The 8,838-nt window shown below is 38.5% G+C and overlaps 1 protein-coding gene across 2 annotated transcripts in view; it reads right to left on the bottom strand.

The window, feature by feature from the left end:
- Window positions 1–268: 268 nt before the first annotated feature.
- The window catches only part of LOC144959315 (uncharacterized), a 52,704-nt gene continuing 44,134 nt past the window's right edge, over window positions 269–8,838 (bottom strand). The window contains exon 10 of one of the 2 annotated variants that reach the window (XM_078891864.1): window positions 269–1,954. The gene's annotated coding sequence lies outside the window, so the exon portion shown is untranslated. Of the gene's footprint in view, window positions 2,008–8,838 lie in introns of both variants that reach the window. The other variant, XM_078891863.1, reaches the window with a different exon arrangement.

The raw sequence follows: 8,838 nt of genomic DNA on the forward strand, positions 1-8,838 counted from the left end.
TTAGGTAAACTTCGTGTCAATTATCGGACTCAATTTGTGTATTTGGCCTGAATTTATAGGTTGGACCTAATCACGTGTCCCAAATTGGGAGAATCTAAATGATTACGCAAAAATATGGACAATACTTTTCGTGATTTATTTAGATTTCCATTACAACAATGAGCCGATAAGGAATTAGGTTATCAGACCTGCAAATAAGTTTTGTCGGGTCCTGTGTCGAACAACAAGAAGAGACGTCACTCTAATCTCTAATAATTTAAACGAAATGTTTTTTTCCGAAAAATATTTAATTTAATTAGTAAACACTTGTAGAAATGAAATTGAAAATAAATAAACAACAACAAAGCAGAGGAAATCGAAAAAGTCACGTATTAGTTGAAACAACACTGTGTCTGAATTGGAACAACTAGGTGTCTAAATTGGAACAGTTGATTGTCTGAATTACAACAATTGAGTGTCTGAATTAAAACAATTGAGTGTCTGAATCACAAAAAATTGGTGATTTGTTGGAGAAAAGAGATATAGTTATAGAGTTGGTCAGAGTTGGTTCCAGATTTATTTATGACCGTACAAATTAAAAAACAAATTGAGAAAAATTATTTTCAATTCTGCGAATTTATATTATTATTATATGTTGCTCTGTATTGTTATGTCGACTATAAGATACATTGAATTTGTAAAATAGCGATGGGAAACACACGTACCCGATTTTCCGAGTGAGACAAGGATTTTAAGGAATGATTTACTTACTTAGATGGAATAGAAAATGAAATTGGCTTAAATTTATCATGCATTTATTTCTGGCTGTGTTAAATCGGAACCCAGCTCTATGACATAATTCGTATTAAGTTTAGGCGCTAAAGTATCCGTTTAATACGGTAGGTAGTAGTAGTAGTAGTAGTAGTAGTAGTAGTAGTAGTAGTAGTAGTAGTAGCAGTAGCAGTAGTAGTAGTAGTAAGCCTCGCAGTCTGAATGACGCTTGCTGAGAATTGTGTGATTCAGTCATAGTCGATGAGTATAGCTGCTCTCTCCATCCATGTTGTTATTTATTTTCATTTGTCACGTTCCTGGGCCAGAGATCTGAGGCTGTCAAAATCTTGTTGTGACTTTAGTACGGAGGGCGTTGCAAATTTTCTTAGTTCTTCAGGGTATATTTGGCCTCCTCTGAATCCTTACATTTCTGATATGTAGAGAGATCCTGGTTCAGGGTAGTTACTATTGAGACGGTTCCTCTGCCAGTATTTCTTCTGTTGTGTATCTCGTCCTGAATATGTTTAGCATCAGTTGGTTGGTTTGGCTTATGAGACGTACCCGTAGTTATTGCATTTTCTTAAATTCCCTTTTTAGGTGACGATAGAATCAGTGATTTCGTCCCATCTTTTGGCCGAGAGTGTTGGATAATGATTTTCTGACATAGAATCATTACAGCATTTGTTGTTTCTTTTCCTCCTATCTTTGTTAGTTCCTCTGGAATGTTATCTATGCCAGAAGCTTTGCCCAGTTTAAGATGTCTGATGGCATTTCCCATTTCATCCATAAGTATTGTTGGTGTATCTTCACTGGGTTCAAAGTCTGCAAGGAGTTCTGGGCGATTTGCGTTTAAATCCGAGTTATAGAATTCACTAGTGTATTCTGTCCATCTCGCCTTTACTTCGTCTTGTTTTGTTAGAAGAACAACGTTTTTATCTTCAATAGCTGTTGATTTTGTGTGTATGTTTTAGCGAGTATTTAAGGGATGCTGTATGCATTTTAGGCTTCCGCTCCTCATTCAAATCGCGATGTTGGTGCACTGGACGTTTATCCATGTTTTTTTTGCTTTGCGCATGCCTTTTCTGACCTCGGCATTGGCCTACAGATATTGTTTCCCATATTCTTCGTGTTGGTGTTTACGTTTTTCCAATTTTCTTCTCTTGTCATACAAATCTTGGACGACATTGATTGCCCATATCGTATTCTGCGAAGGATGATTGACATGGAATTTGGAAGTTTAGTTGTCTTAATTAATGCCTGCAATGACAAGAGTTATTCAACGTGTTATTGGCGATGTGTATAGCCAAAGGAATTTTCAGCTTCTTCTTCTTCTTCTTCTTCTTCTTCTTCTTTTCTTCTTCTTCTTCCTCTTCTTCTTCTTCATCTTCCTCCTCCTCCTGCTCCTCCTCCTCTTCCTCCTCCTCCTCCTCCTCCTCCTCCTCCTCCTCCTCCTCCTCCTCCTCCTTCTCTTTTGGTAATGGTGGCCAACTGTTCGGACCCAAAGCGGAGAGGAGAATTAACATATAAAATAATCACAACCGAGTATCTGTGAAGCAAATTCTCTTGTTCGACCCATTCTCAAAAATAATAATTCGATTTGGTGTCCTATATTCAAAAGACAGTCAATAAGTCTCGAAAATGTACATGCTACCAAAATGATCCATGATATGAATATATACTTGTTCATATAAAGAAAATATTGAAACATTTGGATCTCCCTAGTTTAACGTGAAGAAAAACTCGAGGTGACTTGATTCAAATTAATAGATTGATGCACAGAATTGCTAATATTGATTCATGTAATGTAAATGTTGCTGCTCGAAGCTCGAAGAAATAAATAAAAATGTGAAATTTACTTTAAGCTTCAATTTAATATACATTCATCTTAACAACGACACTACCACATTATCTAATTCGTCTGTAGTGTTTCATTCATCCTGGTTTTTTTTTTTGAGAAATGGAAAACCCGAAACGTCCATTTTATCTGTTTTCATATATTAAATTGAAGCTTATACTCAATGGCACGTTGTTATTTAATATTGATTCAACAAAATTGTATAAATAGATATTTCCTACAAAAACGATTGATTTTATATCGTAAACAGGGAAAAAATACAAAGAGCCTCGTTTATTTTATGTTCTCGCGATTAAAACCAAACAAAACTTGAGCTTTTGTATAGCCCAATATCCACTACACGTGCTCAAAGCGCTTTACAAATGGTCCCTGACCAACAGCAACACATAACATGAAGAACAAGGCATGACGCATGTTAGGTCAGTAACTCATTTTACACCTGAGTACGGTGAGAGAATGTGAGTAAAGACTCTTTTCCAAGGACTCAACTATGCGCCGAACCAAACTCAAACTGGGCCCTCGGATCCGAAAGCGAGTGTCATACGTCTAGACGATATAGCCGAAAAGTTACCTCCGGTAAAATAATCACATGATCAGCTCACAAAAATCGGAAGGTTTTGAGATACTGTTTTTAGATTATTCTCATAACTTCTTGCTTACCGAATTTTTGGCTCCAGCTACAGAGCTGCATTGGTCTCTTTTGACTCAATATATTTTGTTGAACAGGAAAGTATATCCCCTAATAACCTATTTTCAGGACTTTGGAACATTTCTGGACCATGCTCAGAGGAAATTGTTTATTAGTAAAGCTACTTATATGAAGTTTTCTTTTTTCCCTTGAAAACTACAAATTGTTGAAGTTTTAAGCAGGCAGCTCTGTATTTGGTACTTTAAAAAATTAATTGTCCTTTCATTCCAGGTTCCCTATAAAAGAAGGCCTTTCTTCAGTTTTTACCATTTCCTTTGTGATAGCAGCCAATCAAATAGACGGACTTTCCTTTAACAACAAACCGCTGGATGAGCTCGACAGCCTTGGTTTTACGACGTTTGAAATTGCTGGGCGACCTGATCTTATCGGAGGATGTTTGCACGGACAAACAACAAGCGACGCTTTGAATTTTGAATTGCTGCATCACACAGGTGGGACAAGTTTTGTTGCCACAAACATCAAGAAAAGGGAAAAGGAAGGGGAAGGGAGGCCTCTTAGTTATGGTTTGACACACGAAGTTGAGGTAAGTAATGTTTTTTAACTTGAGCTTTTATATAGAGCAATATCCACAAAATATGTTCAAAGCGCTTCATATAGAGTCCCTAATCAACAACAACACTTAACATGTAGAAAGGGATATGACGCCTTTTATGTGTTATTACAATATTTTTCGACAGAAACACGCCAATTAACGGCCCGATCCTAATTTTACACCTCAGTACGGTGAGAGATTGTGAGTATTGAGCCACTTCCAAGTCGGCATAGTCTCATCTGTGAAATATGATGACCTCTATCTCCCATAGTCACTTTGATATCTAGATGACATGGACTGTGAGTCTGTGCTACTGATGAAAATGCAGGAGCATTAAAACTGTCGTATCGGCTATAATGTGAGTGGGTTTTTATTTCCATTTGAAATCTATACAATGAGCTTTAATTTAAACTGAAAGTCTTCCGAAACACTGGATACATTATTTGTGCAACTGATCTTCTGGGTTCAGAGTGATGACATCTTATTTTCTAGTCTAAATAAATTCTGGTTGTCAATACAGATACTCCATCCTTGTTCTTTTACGCTCTGTATCCTAAGAAGTAAGTCAATCCTAAGAATATGCAGATAGATTCTCTTACTAAAATATATAAACCTCCTACTTATTCAATATGTAAACTATTCATTGATGACTATTCACTTCGGAGGATTGGTTACATACTTCCAATGATGTTTGAACCGGCAGAGAGGAAGGTTGTAATGTCACGACTTCTCTGCTCTTTTGTAGACATGCCTACTTGAAAACTGAAAAATTAGTAAATTTTTAGGAGATAAACATTATAGTCGCTATAGTTAACATTAAAAATCAACAAGTTACGCTCACAATGATTAAATAACACTTCAAAATCCTAAAAACTATGTATTATAGTATCAACTTTCATTTTCAATACGTTTTAATGATTTAGAGATGCTCATCACGTTCTGAAAATAGAGCCGAAATTTCGTAATTTTACGAATGTTTCGTGTTAATTGGCAGGTCTGCTTTTAGGGCTGGAACAAACGTTCTTGCGCAACAGCCCATTTGAGTCTTAAAATCACACGGTGTTCATAGAGCACAATAGATTTTTTTTCAGATTAAAAAAGTGTTCTTGTGCCTTGTGTATTATGTCTTCCATGTCAAGTCATGTTTCACCCCGATAGGGGGACCCAGAAGATCAGTTCACACATTATTGAATGGGATGAAAGTAACCTACAACACCTATCGAAGCAAGCAATGTTCATTTTTCACTTATCAAAATAGTTGTCGATTTTTCTGCTCTCTTCTGTAGCTTTGATAAATATATATATATATATGTGTGTGTGTGTGTGTGTGTGTGTGTTTGTGTGTGTGTGTTTGTGTGTGTGTGTGACTGTCTATATATGTAATATGTACACATACAATACTATTTGTGACGTTTATGATCTGATTTATGTATTTTGTGAGAACTAATCAACCAACTGGCGGTCAAAAGGTATATCAAAGAGTTGAGAGACGTCAACATCATATTATGCTTATGTGAATTGGTTACGATACCGTTGATGAGTATTGCGCCATAAATACATCCGTAACTTTGACAAAATACTTTTATATCATTTTGCTCAGAAACGATCTTATTTTAAATACCAAAGTATTGATTTTTTTTTAAAATTATAAATGCTCAAACCTGAGACACTCAGCATTAAATAGATAGCTGGGTCTCTCTGGATCTCGTGAAAGTAAGGGCTTTGCGAAGAAGAAGCAATTGTGAGACATACATACTGTTACTAACCTATTAAGTATAATGAACACGAAATCGTGATCGTTGTGCGCTATAGCAATGTTATTTATTTATTTATTTATTTATTTATTTATTTATTTATTTATTTATTATTATTATTATTATTATTATTAGTAGTAGTAGTAGTAGTAGTAGTAATATTAGTAGTAGTAGTAGTAGTAGTTCCCCGTGTGGTGTCCGGGGTCCCTCAACTGAGAGGGTCAAGAATAGCCCAACGCCAAGCCAGCGTGTCGTAAAAGGCGACTAATGGTGTGTGATTCCCCCATCTTTGAGTCACCTGGTCCTCCAGGTTGGGGGTTGGCAAAGGGTTAACACCCCTTTCCGTTAAACTCAAACCGTTACAGAAACACAGACAGACAAACCAAATCCTTTTTTTAGCTTGGGCGACCGAAGAGTTTCTGGAATTACAGAATTTATGAAGGACAACAGACAAAGCCGAAAGGACTCTGCTGACCCGATGACGTCTTCGCCAAACAAGCAGCTTCGAATTGCGTCGTGGAACGTTCGCACCATGTATGAAGCAGGAAAAAGCTCTCAAGTTGTGACTGAGATGAGAAGATACAGGCTGCATATACTTGGAGTAAGCGAAACCCACTGGATACAATCCGGACAGAAACACCTCAAGTCTGGGGAGAAGATTTTATATTCAGGGAGAGGGGACGGGATTCATACACAGGGAGTAGGAATAATTCTAAGCAAGTTTGCCCAGAAGTCACTGAGAGGATGGGAACAATGCGGAGAAAGGATCATCATGGCGTCCTTTACAACACGGAGTAAGAAGATCAGCATGAACATTGTACAGATCTATGCCCCAACAAATGATGCAACAGATGAGGACAAAGATACATTTTATGGTCTGCTACAACAAGTCATTGACAAGTTGCCAAGGAAAGACATCAACATATTGATGGGAGATGCTAATGCAAAAGTGGGACAGGATAACGTAGGCTATGAAGGTATCATGGGACGTCATGGCATGGGAGAAATGAATGATAATGGTGAGAGATTTGCAAATTTCTGTGCATTCAACAGTTTGGTGATTGGAGGATCAGTGTTCCCCCATAAGAGGATCCACAAAGCAACTTGGGTCTCACCAGATGGTGTGACAGAGAATCAGATTGATCATTTTTGTATCTCTCGTAGATTCAGACGTTCATTGGAAGATGTGACAGTACGGAGAGGGGCAGATGTTGGATCAGACCACCACCTGCTATTGGCAAAGCTTAAGCTCCGACTCAGAAAACACGGGGCCAGATCACATACAAGAAGAAAATTCGAGGTGAATGCACTTGATGGGGAAAAGAATGAGGAATTCAAACTACAATTGAGTAATAGATTCCAACCTCTTACTGAGCTCGAGGAGGACATAGATGTAGAGTCACATTGGGCAAAGATCAAGGAAGTTTACATAACAACTTGCCACGAGGTATTGGGGGTAAAGAAATCGGAACATAAAGAATGGATAAGTCCAACCACCTTGGACCTTATTGAAAAGAGGAGAACAAGGAAGGAACAAGTGAATGCAAGCCGAACAAGGGCTTCAAGACTGGATGCACAAGAGCAGTATCGAGCCATAGCTAAGGAAGTCAAAAGATCTGTGAAGAAAGACAAGGAAGCATTCATGAACAGACTTGCAGAGAAAGCAGAAGCAGCAGCGACTGGAGGACACATGAGGATCCTTTATCAAACTACCAAGACACTTGCTGGAAAATATGGGAAACCAGAGGTACCAGTCAAAGACAAAGATGGGAAAACTATTTTTGGAAAAGAGGCTCAATCTGAACGATGGAGGGAACATTTCAACTGCCTTCTGAACAGACCACCACCAGACAACCAGCCAGAAATTTTGCCTGCAAGGAATGAGCTACCAATTAGCTGTGATCCACCATCGATAGCAGAGATTGTGGGTGCCATTAACAAGATGAAAAGGGGGAAAGCTGCTGGACCAGACCAGATTCCACCGGACGCTCTAAAAGTTGATGCGGAAAGAAATGCTGAGGCCCTGCACCCACTATTTGAGAGAATCTGGAATGACGGGATATTCCCAAAGGATTGGAAGGAAGGACATCTTATCAAGCTTCCAAAGAAAGGGGACCTCAGTAATTGTAATAATTATCGAGGCATCACTCTTCTTTCTATCCCAGGAAAGGTTTTCAACCGTATTATTTTAGAGAGAATTAAGAATGCAACAGATGCTAAACTGCGGGACGAACAGGCAGGTTTTCGGAAAACCGTTCAACCACCGACCAGATTGCCTCTCTGCGAGTCATAGTGGAACAGTCTATAGAATGGAACTCTCCTCTTATTGTCAACTTTCTGGATTACGAGAAGGCTTTCGACAGTATTGACAGAGCAACATTGTGGAAAATTCTGGCACATTATGAACTCCCTGAAAAGATAGTAAACCTCATTAAGGAAATGTATGAAGGATCAAGTTGCAGGGTTGTACATGAAGATCAGCTGACTGACAGCTTTGAAATTAAGACTGGTGCAAGCAGGGATGCTTGTTCTCTCCATTCCTGTTCATCCTTGCCATTGATTGGCTAATGAAGGAAACCTCCAAAGGGAGAAGAAATGGGATACAGTGGACCCCCTGGACACAGTTGGATGATCTGGATTTTGCAGATGATCTGGCTCTTTTGTCCCACACCCAGGACCAGATGCAAGCAAAAACCACAATTATAAACAGCCTCTCGGAATCAATTGGTCTAAGAATACACCCTGCAAAGTCAAAGGTCTTGAGGATAGGTACGCGTCAAAGGGAGCAGATCAAAGTAAAAGATCAGGAACTCGAAGATATAGACACTTTCTGCTATCTCGGAAGTATAATTGACAAGGATGGAGGCACGGAAGCAGAGGTGAAAGCACGAATAGGAAAGGCACAGGCTGCATTCACATCTTTGAACAGAGTTTGGAGAACTAAAGATATCTCCCTTCAACTAAAGCTAAGACTTTTCAACTCAAACGTGAAGTCTGTCCTACTGTATGGATGTGAAACTTGGAACGCATCACAGGCATGTATAAGGAGGGTACAGATTTTTGTAAACAGGTGCATGCGTAAGCTACTCAGAATAAAATGGATGGATAGAATAAAATATGAAGAAGTATGGAAAAGAACACAGCAGAAACCAGTAGGAGAGGATATAGGAAGAAGACGATGGAGGTGGATTGGACACACGCTTAGAAAGAATGACTCAACTATAACAAAGAAAGTATT

Source organism: Berghia stephanieae, chromosome 13 (genome assembly GCF_034508935.2).
Source record: "Berghia stephanieae isolate SIO BIC M18660-M18661 chromosome 13, UCSD_Bste_1.3, whole genome shotgun sequence".
Lineage (NCBI taxonomy): Eukaryota > Metazoa > Mollusca > Gastropoda > Nudibranchia > Aeolidiidae > Berghia > Berghia stephanieae.